At 34.6% G+C, this 12856-nt stretch overlaps 1 long non-coding RNA gene across 1 annotated transcript in view; it reads left to right on the forward strand.

Annotated features, from left to right (window-relative positions):
• LOC139081813 (uncharacterized) overlaps nt 1-834 on the forward strand; it is a 189011-nt gene extending 188177 nt beyond the window's left edge. The window contains exon 20 of the long non-coding RNA XR_011537166.1: nt 421-834. This is a non-coding gene — a long non-coding RNA (uncharacterized lncRNA). The remainder of the gene's footprint in view (nt 1-420) is intronic.
• The last annotated feature ends 12022 nt before the right edge of the window (nt 835-12856 follow it).

Below are 12856 nucleotides of genomic sequence, written 5' to 3' on the forward strand. Positions count from 1 at the left end.
GAATTGATATGGAAAGTCATTCCTGAGAAATATACCTTGATAAGAGAAGAGGAGCTATAAATTATAACTTTTATTTTCTCATCATGAAAGGCCTTGAGATAAATAAAAGCTTCATTGATCAGACATAAAATTACAACATTAAATGTCAGTTTCACTAAAAATATACTTTTGGACAGTCAGAATGGAATGAAATAAAATCACCTTTGCCAGGCATGCAAATCTCCAGTGTAATACATTTACTTCAATATCGTATCGCATATTTCATGATTCAAACATATCCATGAAATTATTTCTGGGTTTAAAATGTTTTTGGATGACAGAAGTGCAATGAAAAATTTAGTTGAATCTGGGAATGCATAAAACGTATTCCTAAAATAGGTTTCTTTTCAAATCTAATTGTCAATTTTCTTTCTCTTTCAGGAGAAAGTAATAGGGATATTGATCAAGCGTCCCGGCTGTATCACCCTCCTTCCTTTGCCCTAAACTTCAAAGACTCAAAGCTGCTGCTCCAATGGGACGAGTAAATCTCTTATAACCAAAACCAGTCAAACTACCATCTACAAATAATGCATTTTCTAGCAGTCTTTGTAGAAAGAAAATTGCATTATTAAAGTTTACTGAGGACATTTGCCTGAGGTTTCTGCTGTAGTACCCCGCTCCTCTTCTTCCCTGGAACGGTATCATCGTGGCTTCTAACGTCCATGAACTCAGCTCACAAAGACTGGTTATGATAGCTCTGCTCAAACTCCAGTTCTGCAGTTCTCAAGAAGGACTTTAAAGTCATCAGATGGAAAGTTTAAATTTTCAAGGAAGAATAAAATGTCTGAATCCACAGCTATGTGTATAAATTTGATATGATCTCAAAACCACTATCCAATAACACCTACATTCTATTAACAAGCAAAAGGATACATTATGATTGATAACTTGAATAATTCAGTCTTACAATTCATAGTAACATTATTTTTGGCTTAATGTAAAATTTGTTCTATCGGTTCAGTAATCCCTTTAGCTGGACAATATGGTTTTATTTGTTTATGTATTTCCATAGTCATGTGTTTTTTCCTATCAATTTATTTATATAAAAGTAGCATGTATCTAAAAATTTCCAACTGGACAGAAAAGTGTAAAAAAAAAAAATAGGTGTCTCCTCAACACAAAGGCCCTCTCCCAAAATATACCACTATTTTTTAGTTATCATAAACACATTCTCTTTAACAATTGAAAAACAACCTATTGTTTTTGGATATCATACTCGATTTTAACTACTCCTTCATTGATGCTCTTTGAATTGTTTTCTATGTTTTGTTATCACAAATAATTGTGATAATAACACTAAAGATCATTTTCATAGAGCTTAGTGTAATTTTGAGAGTGTGTTTATACAGGAAATAATCAATAGTGAATTAGCTTGAGTAAAATCTCTGAGTGTCTCTGTGTCTCTGTGTTCTGTGCGTCTGTGTGCTTTTAATTTTAATGGGGTAAATTATTCTCTAGATTAGTTTTGTCCAAAAGGACTCTCTGTTCTGAGGAAAATGTTCTCTAAATCTGTGTTGTCTGGTAAGATGAACTCTATCCGTTTGCGGCTTGAGGAACTCAATTTTTAAATTTTACTTAATTTTAATTAGTTTTAAACAGTCACACATGGCTAAAGGCTACCATATTGGTTAGCACAGCTCTACTAAAATGAAGAGAAGAATTTTATTTCAAAACCTTGTAGCTGCTAAGCATTATCAAGCATTTTAACCTTTGCTGCTTAGGAAGGAAAAAATATTTCCTTTAGTGATTTGATTTATTTTAATTATCTTTGAGGATGAGCCTATTTGCATGGATTCTACGCGTAGTTTGTTTCTTTTATGCAATTATCTCTCTCTATACTTTGAAAAGTTTTCTCTCCAGCTATTCGTTCCTTTTTATTATTAATTGGTGAAATGTTTCCATTTTGGTTAAGTTGCTTCCCTTGCTCTCCTTGAAAACTATCTTAAACTAATTTCATCATTTTCTCACATTTAGAACAATTTTTGTTAAGCAGAAATTTAAATTTTTATAAAGGAAATTGACTAACCTTTACTTTTGTGGTTTTTGATAGTTATGTCCTATTTAGAAAGAAAACATGTTTCCAGCACTGATTGTAAATGAGTTAAGATATATACTTCTAAGAATTGTATAATTTTATTTTTACATTAAAAATTGAGCCATTCATAATTTATTTTTCTGCAAGGATCCAAATTCTTAAAAAAAATACCACTGGGGCTGGCCCAGTGGCGCAGTGGTTAAGTTTGAGTGTTCCGCTTTTGTGGCCTGGAGTTTGCTAGTTCAGATCCTGGGTGCAGACCTGTGCACCACTTATCAAGCCATGTTGTGGTAGGCATGCCACATGTAAAGTAGAGGAAGATGGGCACAGACGTTAGCTCAGGGCTAATCTTCCTCAAAAAAAAAAAAATACTACTGACTAGTTTTTATGCCAATAATTTGAAAAACCATTTATTATATGTTAAATTCACATGCATTGTAATCTAGTTTTAATACATGTAAAAAATTTAACTTATCCATTTGTTTCCCTTTTATTTTCTAAAACCATAACTCTGTGGTGTGTTGCAGAATCTGGTAGGTCTAATAATCTCATTTCTTCAATTATAAAAAAATCATTTTGTGTTTACTGTTCTGATGCCAATTCTCTGACACCAACTGCATCAGAGTTAGAGCTGATCCCACAAGTTAGGGGCAAAGTCCTTTAAAGAATGCCCCCATTTCAGATGTCAGCTGCAAATTTTGAGTATCCTCAAGCCAGCTGAACTTCTGCCTAACCATTTACAAATTGAGGGCTACTTCAACCTTTTCAGGTTTGATAATTCTCCAGAATGACTCACAGAATTCACTGAGAATGCTAGTTTTGTGATTGCAGTTTTATTATGATAGATGCAACTCAGAAACAGTCAAATAGAAGAGATGCATATGGCAAGGTCTGGGGAGGTCTTGGAAATAGAGCTTCCATGCCCTCCCCTGTTAGAGTCAGGGCACATAACTCTTCCAGTATATTAGTGTGTTTGCCAACCAAGAAGCTCCACAGAGCGCTGGTGTCCGTAGTTTTTATTAGAGTCTAGTTACATAGACATGATTTATTTAATCAACGACCATGTGATTGAATAAAGCCTCCAGACCTCCTCCCCTGCCCAGAGGTCAGACTGGCCTGAAGTTCCAACCTGCTAATCATGCAGTTCGTCTTTCTAGTGACCAATCTCATACGAAAGCTATCCAGGGGCCCATGATAACTCACCTCATTAGCATAAACAAGACACTTCTGTGGTGCAGGAATCCAACGGTTTTTGAAGCTGTGTGCCAGGAATAGGGAACAAAGAGTAGATATATTCTTTGCTATATTGCATGTTGTTTTCTTTGTGTGTGTGTGTGAGGAAAGTTGGCCCTGAGCTAACATCCGCACCAATCTTGTCAATCTTCCTCTACTTCATATATGGGATGCTGCCACAGCATGGCTTGATGAGTAGTGTGTACGTCCGAACCTCTGGCTGCTGAAGCAGAGCGTGTGAACCTAAACACTATGCCACCGGGCTGGCCCCTATGTCACATGATTTAGTTAGGTTCATATTTAATTTATGTATAAATCTAGGAGAATTAGCATCTTTTCTTTGTGGTGACTTTCTTTACAAAACTGGCTTATATTTACATTTTAAAACACTTAAGTATTTTAATAAAGCTTTAAATTTATGATATATGGATATAATTAAAATATTTTAAAAATATATATTTAGTAAGTACTAATAAGCAGACATAAAAATATCCTCTTAGTATTTTAAAGAGTTTGTTAGTGAGATGATTATTTTTGGATTTGAAAGTACACATAAAACTATTTTATCTCCTGTTACTCAGCTTTTTACCTCATTTTGTTTGCTTACCTAATTGTAGCCGCTGATCTGTTTTCCACTTATTTAGTTTTCTCCACTTGTGTGTTTCAGCATGTCACATATGGAATTATACAGTATTTTTGTTTTTTGTAACTCATTGATCAAAATGCATTTGGCATTCAATCAAGGTTTATGTATGTCTCAATGGTTCTTTTTTTTGTCTGAGTAATATTTCATTGTACAAATACATCACCAACTTTTTATCCATTGCTTGACTAAAGAATGTTTGGTTTATTTCCAATTCTGGTGATTAGGTATAAAAATACTACAAAGAATCCTGTACAGGTTTTTTGTAAACATGCTTTTATTTATCTTAGTTAAATACCTAGGAGTGGAATTGCTGGACCATGTGATATATTAGTTTTCTGTTACTGCTATAACAAATTACCATACATTTAGTGGCTTAAAGCAACAAAAATGTATATTTTTTCCTTTCTGGGGGTCAGAAGTCCAAAATAGGTCATGTTGGGCTAAAATCAAGATGTCAGCAAAGCTGCATTTTTTCTGGAAGCTCTAGGGGAAAATTCATTTTTTTGCTGCCTGCATCCCTTGTCTCATTGGTCCCTTTCTCATTCTTCAAAACCAACATTATGGCATCTTTAAATTTCTCTCTGACTCTGACCTACTCTTCTGCTTCTGTCTCCCACTTTACAGGACCCTTGGGATTATTTTGGGCCACTGGTATAATCCAGGATAATCTCCTTGTTTTAAAGTCAACTAATTAGCAAACAATTCCATCTGCCACCTTAGTTCCTCCTTTCCACGTAACCTTATATATTCACAGGCTCCAGGGAGTAGGAAGTGGACAGTTTTGGTGGGTAGGGTGAGGAGAGGGAGGTGCCATTATTCTGCTAATGATGTATGGTAAGTGCATCTTTAATTTTATAAGAAAAGCCAAACGGTTTTCTCAAGTGGCTGTACCATTCTGTGTTCCCACAAGCAATGCGTGAGTTCCAGTTGCTGCATCCGGTATTGGCAGATTTCTCAGCACCTCTTCCAACACGAGCTTTAAGTCTTTTCTTTTTACTGTACCTCAGATTGGGTTTTCTACACGCACTATTCATTATTTCAGCAGGTTGCATTCTGTTTCCTTCTTACAGCTGCAATGGCTTATCCTGAATTCCATATGGAAGATGGTATCTATTCTCTTTCTCCCAGTATGTTAAGGCTTTTACCACCTAGGTGAGATGGGAAGAAACATCTGGAAGCTTTCCACGTCTTTCCTGCAGTGAATGTTGTGGAACACTACCTAGGCGTTTATCACAGGGACCCTTTTTCAGGGCTTTCACCATTACTTTTTGTGAGTGCCTGTTGAAGTCCGTGAACAGCCTGCAAGAGGGTGTGGATTCCCCTTATATCTGGAGCTTCCAAGGCTTCAATATTGTCTTACTAGACCACACCTGGTGTTTACCATTTCATTAATAAATGTGGCTGAACTGCCCTTGCTTTTGTCCAGTGGCATTTACTTTTCGTGTACAAATTCTCACATACCTTTTTAGGTTCCTTCTTTCCTTAGATTTTGGGTTAATTGGTTGCAGAGCAAAGTCAACTTTCTGATAGGTTCAAGAAACATTGCAAATTTTTTAATTGTCTTATTTTTTGTTGTTGTTGAGTGGGTAAGAGCTATGCCATACCCATCTTTTTACATCCCAAATATAAATAGAAGTGTTTTTTAACTCTACAAAGATTTATTGAATTTTTCAATAAAATGTATTATATAATGAATTTCATAATTGAAAAAATATGCGTTCCTCATATTAATGCCCCTAGGTTGTGATGATTCTTTAAATAACCTCCTGAATTCTACTTTCTAAGATATTATTATTTTTTTAATTTATAGGTGAGTTTTTAATATATGCATATTTTAATGTGCCTTTCCTTCAAGCTTTAGTGTCAGTGTTTTTATGGATTAAGGAAAAGTATTTGGTGTTTTCCTTCAATCTCTATTTTCTTGAAAAATTTGAAGAACACAGAAATAATCCATTTCTTTATGTTTTGAAAGAGGCTCCTGTCTTAGTCTGTTTGGGCTACTATAACGAAGTGCCACAGACTAGGTGACATAAAAAGTGGAAATTTCAGGGCCGGCCCTGTGGCCGAGTGGTTAAGTTCGCGCGCTCCGCTGCAGCGGTCCAGGGTTCGGATCCTAGGCGCGGACATGGCACCGCTTGTCAGGCCACGTTGAGGTGGCATCCCACATCCCACAACTAGAAGGACCTGCAACTAAGATATACAACTGTGTACAGGGGGGTTTGGGGAGATAAAGCAGAAAAAGAAAGAAAAAAAAAATGGAAATTTGTTTCTCAGAGTTCTGAAAACTGGGAAGAACTAGGAGGCTAGGAAGTCCCAAGATCAAGATTCAGTGTCTGATGACGGCCCACTTCCTGGTTTATAGTCGGCCATCTTTTTGCTGTGTCCTCACGTGGCAGATGGAGCAAGGGAGCTTCCTGGAGTCTCCTTTCTAAGGGTTCTAATGTCATTCCTGAGGGCTTTGCTCTCACGACCTGGACCTGATCATCTCTCAAAGGCCCCACCTCCAAATACCATCACTTTGGGAGTTAGGATTTGGCATATAAATTTTGGAGGGACCCAAACACTGAATTTATAAGAATCCTCTTATGAAATGTCTTCAACATATTCCTTTTAGTGCGAGACGTTAGGTCACTGCTATCTTTTTAACTGCTTTCGTTTTCACTTTAGAATATCTATCTGTTTGAGGTACTTTTTATAGAAAACAAAATGTCCTAGAAAATATTTTCTTTTGTCAAGGTATTCAAAGATAGTTGCATAGATTTTAGGGAAATACTCATAATTCTCCTATTTCTCTTTTTCCTGTGATGACTTCTCCAGTTTTCAATTATAAATATTTGTATGTTTTTTTCTACTTTTATATGTGTCATATATTCTTCCCTCCTTAAGTGCATTTTATTGCTATATGAATAATATTTTCTTTACACTATATTTACTTGATATTGAATTACCTTCATAACCTGCCTTGTAAATTTTAGACAGTGTTTAGTTTTAGATGCAAAAATGAGGAAAAAATTATAATTATACTTTTTCTGATTTATCTCATTTTATTAATATTATTACTTTTTTGGTTCATGAGATTTATTTCTGTTATGTATTTGTCATCACTGTATAAAATATTAGAATGCTTTCCTCCTAAAATGAAATAATAGATAAGAAATAAACATTACTGTTATAACGTTTTTCTCCTAACATGGCACAATAGATGAAAAAGAAACATTAGTGGGGCTGGCCCTGTGGCCTAGTGGTTAAAGTTCAACACTCTGCTTTGGTGGACCTGCACCACTTGTTGGTGGCCATGCTGTGGTGGTGACCCACATACAAAACAGAGGAAGATTGACACAGATCTTAGCTCAGAGTGAATCTCCCTTAGCAAAAAAATAAAAATTAAAAATAAACATTAATGAAAATACAAGAATTATGTTTTTGAAGTTTTGTTTTTAATTCTCTTTAACTTCTTGCTGATTAGAAGATATCATTTATAAAACAGACTTTTAAAACTTATATGAAGGTTATTTGAAATATTGTTAGGTGCTTTGCTTATTAATTTAAAAATCCTGTGTTTGAGGATAAAGTATTTTAGAGGTTTAAAAATGTACTTCATTTATATAATTTTTTATCCCAATTGCCTTACTTATTTCCCTTGGGTATTAACTACCCCTATATCATTTACAGTAATTCTATTTACACTATATAGATGAGAAAATTGATGCTTATAAGCTAAAAAACAGTAAATAGATTCAAATTAATACACTCAAATTTAGTGTCATTATCCAACATAATCTGATCAAAACTTAAGTTTCTTGCCTCTGGTATTATGTATTTGTTTTAACATGTTATTTTTTTTTAACTTTCAAGTGAAGGTGTTCTATTTTTTGAAAATCCAACTCTAAATAATGCTCCCACTAATAAAGATTCGTTTATAAACTCTTTTTTTCTTTTTCTCTTATCTCTTCTGTAATGAGATTATGCATAAAGTTAGGGCAAGGAAAATGAAAACATACTTATAGCTCTATGATATTGAAGGGGTTCAGAACAGACTGCCCCAAGATGTGCCACTTTTACACGTGGAAGATTTTAAGCTAAAGGCAATTGAAACCCTGCTGGCTCCAGAGAAACTTTTACCTGTCCCTCAAAGAATTTAAATTGGGGGTCTTGCCCCTACTGAGAGTTATTACCAGCAATAAGTTTTTATGAACTATCTATATGGCAGGGCAAACATCTAATTACTGAACATCTGTTCCCCATGATCCTGTGAATTACCCTCCTCCTCTCTGAAGCCCCAGGCCCCTATCCTATTCCTTGGCTCAAGATAGCACAAATATCTCATTTTACCTTTGTTTTTGAACCTCTCCCGTATGTGGGATCTCTGACTCTCTCATGTATGTGGGGTTCCTGTATGAATGTAATAAATTTTTTCTTCTGTTAATCTGTCTTATGTCATTTTAATTATTCAACCAGCCATAAGAACCAAGAGGAGAAGGGAGGAATTTTCCCCTCTCCCACAATATGCTGTCAATGTTGCATTTTGATGTACAGGTATATTTTTATTAATATCTACCCTAATTTTATACTGTCTATAGAAGACTAAATAATGTATCTTGATGAAATTATTGATTAATGAGGGAAACAATAGGCACTCTTAAACAAACTGCATACTGAACAGTTTAATTTGAGCCTTTTGTAGTAAGTACATATTTGTTGGCATAAAACACTGTCCAAATAAATCCTTAAAAATCTTTTTGATAAAAGAGGACATCATGAAGAATTATTTAAAATGACATTCTTTGAATTTTAGCTTATGTTAAAAATTCCTGTTCTATGTGAGAGTAACGTTTTGTAATTTAAAGTACCTTTTCTGAGTATGTCAGCAGAAGTAGAGTTCATTAAGTTGATATAGATCTTCTTCTAACCTTAACCAGACTTGCGAGTATAAGATTAACAGAGTATTTATGTGGTAAGTATATGGAAACTGCTTACTTAATATAAAGTGCAACTCGTGCTATCTGTTTCAAATTGTGTATCTTGAGTCTCACGTTTTTGGAAAAAGAAGGTTATACTCAATCTCCCTTCTAACAATTTCAACAGAATCTTAACTTTAAATACATTACAGATAAAGAGCCTGGACTTTGAATTTATGGCCTTGTGAGAATGAAGGTCAGATCACGTATGTTATAGCAACAATAACAAGAAAAAGACGAAGAAGAGCTAATATAAAAAAGAAGAAGTATGGAAATCTTATTTTAATATAGGGAAATATTAGTTTTTATGTTACTAAAATTTGATGTAGAAGTATGGTAGTTTTATTTGTGGAGCCCTAAAACATTATAATTAATTACTTTGTTATTTTATTAAAAATGAGAATGTGCTTTTCAAATCCTTAACTAATTTTTTTTGTTTTTTCTAAACTTGTACTTTAAAAAGTTTATTATTTATTTCACTTTAATCTTCTGTTGAGTAACTTGTACTTGTTTTGTCTTGTCTTTCAGATAAATAAAATTAAACAAAATTTCTTCTCCCATTTTACCTGTCAACTCTCTCATTGTCTTTCATTTTTCCTCAGCAACAATTTCTATTTAATCTGCACTCAAAGTTGAGTGACAAATTTGGAATCTTTCCCATCACTAATCCTTGAATTATGCTGCTGTCCCTTTGTCTAAAATTCCTTTGCCTTTAGGTACATTATTCTAAGATTACGATTCTTGCAAGACCCCTTTGCATCAACAACCTGACCAGTATATACTGCAAGTGATTGCTCTTCCCTCTGAAACTTTACAATGCTCTATCTGTATTGCATAAATGCCTTGATATATTTTTGTAGATAACATGTCATATTGTTGGATTTTTATTTCATGCTATTAATTCTTTGTTTTCTCTCTATTCTTACTCATTCATCAAATTTGTTCTTTTACTCATGTTATTATAATTTGTGATAATGCTTTGCAGAAAAATATTGGTCTTTATTCAGTAAGCAAATTAAGTCTTCCAGACTTCAAGTAACTTACCCAAAGTCATTTTCACAAATTGGAAAGATCTAGGCTCTTTCACCCAGATCTAGTCTAATGTTGAGTCCATGCTTATAATCACTGTTTTAGTTGAACCACGTGAGATTTTAAGTCCTTGGCAAAGTTGAAACAATGAAAAGGACGCATGCAACCAAAATGTTTAAATCAGTTTGAGAATTCAGATTTTCTCAGGTCTAAATAGATCTTCAGCCAGCCTTGGCAGAATAGTGTTAAGATTCAGCGCTCTCACCACCGCCACCTGGGTTCATTTCCCAACCAGGGAACCACACCAACTGTCTGTTGGTTGTCATACTGTGGCAGCTGCAGGGTGCTGTGGTACTGAAAACTATGCCATCAGTATTTCAAATACTAGCAGAGTCACCCATGGTGGACAAGTCTCAGCAGATCTTCTAGACTAGGAAGAAGAATCTGGTCACCCACTTCTGACAAAATTGGCCACAAAAACTCCATGAATAGCAGTGGAGAATTGTCTGATACAGCCCTGGGAGATGAGAAGATGGCACAAAAAGTTTGGGCAGGGCTCCGCTCTACTGTACACAGCATTGCTGGGAGTGGGAATTGACTAGATGGCACTAGCAAAAGTAGATCTTTGGGGAAGTTCCCACCCCCATCCCATTCTAGATCCCCAGGTCTAAGGTGAAATTTCCAACAGGTAAGTATTCTTCAAGCTTCCCTCTTTCCTCTGTCAAGCAAAATGGCTGACTATCCTTAACTGCTAGTTCAAGAATAAAAATTTTTCCTTTATCTCCACCATCGTCTATTATTCTAGCTATATGTGTGCAAGAATCTTGGTGAGATACGAAACCATCACCACAATCTATGCCATAAACGTATCCACCACTTTCAAAAGTTTCCTATTGTCCTATTTGTATCTATCCTATCTAGAGATAATGGTAGTTGAATTCCATATTTGGAAATATCTAGAGTTATTTTTTTATACCTAGAAATATTTTTTTTCTCATTTTGTTTTGCTATTTAGAACAAGCAGTGAAATAAGGACTTCTGTGAAGGTAGTGTGTGTGTGTGTGTGTGTGTGTGTGTGTGTGAGACTATGTTTTAATTTTTATTCCACTGAATGCATCTAACCAAAGTTTGGCTTTCCTTATGTTACCTTTTACCTTTTACATGTCTCTTTACTTTTTTAGTAATATAAAAAGATAGATTAGGCAGTTTTAGAAATGAAATTGAAAATGTGATTTATGTACTCTTATAAGGCTTTTTGTCTACAGGGTGAAACAGACAAATAAACTGCTATTAATCCCAGGGATTAATTAATTCCTGTAGCATAGGAAACGCTAGGTTCCTTTGACAACTTAACCTTAGGAAGTACAGGTGATTCTTAACTTAATTATCTTAGGGGACAATATTGTCAAGGAAACTTTTTTTGTTCATGTAACATAAAAACTAAAGACTGAAAGAAATATACGAATGAACCAAGAAAAAGAGATTAAGCACTTTCCAGGGTCTGGATAGGTATATTTATATATCTATGTACCTCTATATCTCTATATATCTCTAAATCTCTATATATACTCATGAAGTACAAAACTCAGCATAAGCCTTACAGTTTTTCAGAGGCTGTTCAGGATGGTTTTGAAGCCTGGTTGTTATGTAGATTGTGTAGAAACAGGCAAGCTGCCTGGCAGGCTCTGAGCATCCCCCTTACCCACCCTGAGTGCCTTGCAATTTCAGTGGAGGATGAGTGGCCATAAGATAAAGCAACAGGCTCTTTAATCAGGGAGCACTGTAGGAAGTGGCAGAAAGAAAGGGGCAAGCCCAAATTGCAATAACAGAGACTCTCTGCCTATCAACTCCTCAACTCATCTTTAAAAGCATCAACTAAGACCTAAGCTGTCGGCCAACCCCAGATAGTCATTAATAATGAAAAGAGCTGACTTTCATTAGGGATTAAAAGGCAAATTTACAAAGAAATAAAATGAGTTATCTGAAAAGCAAAAATCACTGTGCAACAAAGGCAAAAAAATTGACCAATCCACAAAAGAAAATTCATAGAGCCTTGAAGACAAAAATTAAACAGAAAGGCATGGTAAATATCTCCAGAAAGAATAGGAAGGATATTGAACACATAAAGGATAATTATAAATAAAATTCAGAGATATTGGAAATAAGAATCAAAATATTGAGGAAAAAAATTAAACAATTTGATTGCATAGTGAATGGACATAGCCAAATAATATATTTTTTGTCCTATTGTATATTTTTATATGGCAAAATACAATGAACTTAAGTGTATAGTTTGATGAAATTTTACAATATATTCATGTGTTACCATCATTCAAAGGAAGATACAGAATATTTTTCCATTACTCCAAAAGATAGTCTTGTGACCTTTTCCAGTCACTGCAATGCCCCCCACCACTCCACACACACACGCACACAGGACTGATTTTTATCCATAAGTATTAGTTTTATCTATTCTAAAATATCATATAAGTCAAATTATACAATATATACTATTTGTGTGTGGCTTTTTTCACTCAATACGGTATTTCTGAGATTAATTGAAGTTGCATCAGTAGTTAATTTATTTTAATTGCTGAATAGTGGTTCATTGTAGTGATATATTACAATGTATTTATCCAGTCTCTAGATTTGGGAAATTTGCATATATTTTTAGCTTGCTTTTCAGTTTTTGAAGTTTGTACTCATATATCCTCAAGCTCAGACATTCTTTTCTCAGTCGTTTTCAGTCTTCTAAGGGTCCTTCAAAGCCATTCTTCATTTCTGTGACAATGGTTTTGATCCTTTGCATTTCTTTGTGATTCCTTCTTAGAATTTCCATCTTTCTATTTACTTTATCCATCTCCTCTTGCATGTTATCTATTTTTCCCATTAAAGCTTTTAGCACATTTATCATAG

Source organism: Equus przewalskii, chromosome 2 (assembly GCF_037783145.1).
Source record: "Equus przewalskii isolate Varuska chromosome 2, EquPr2, whole genome shotgun sequence".
NCBI classification, from domain to species: Eukaryota; Metazoa; Chordata; class Mammalia; order Perissodactyla; family Equidae; genus Equus; species Equus przewalskii.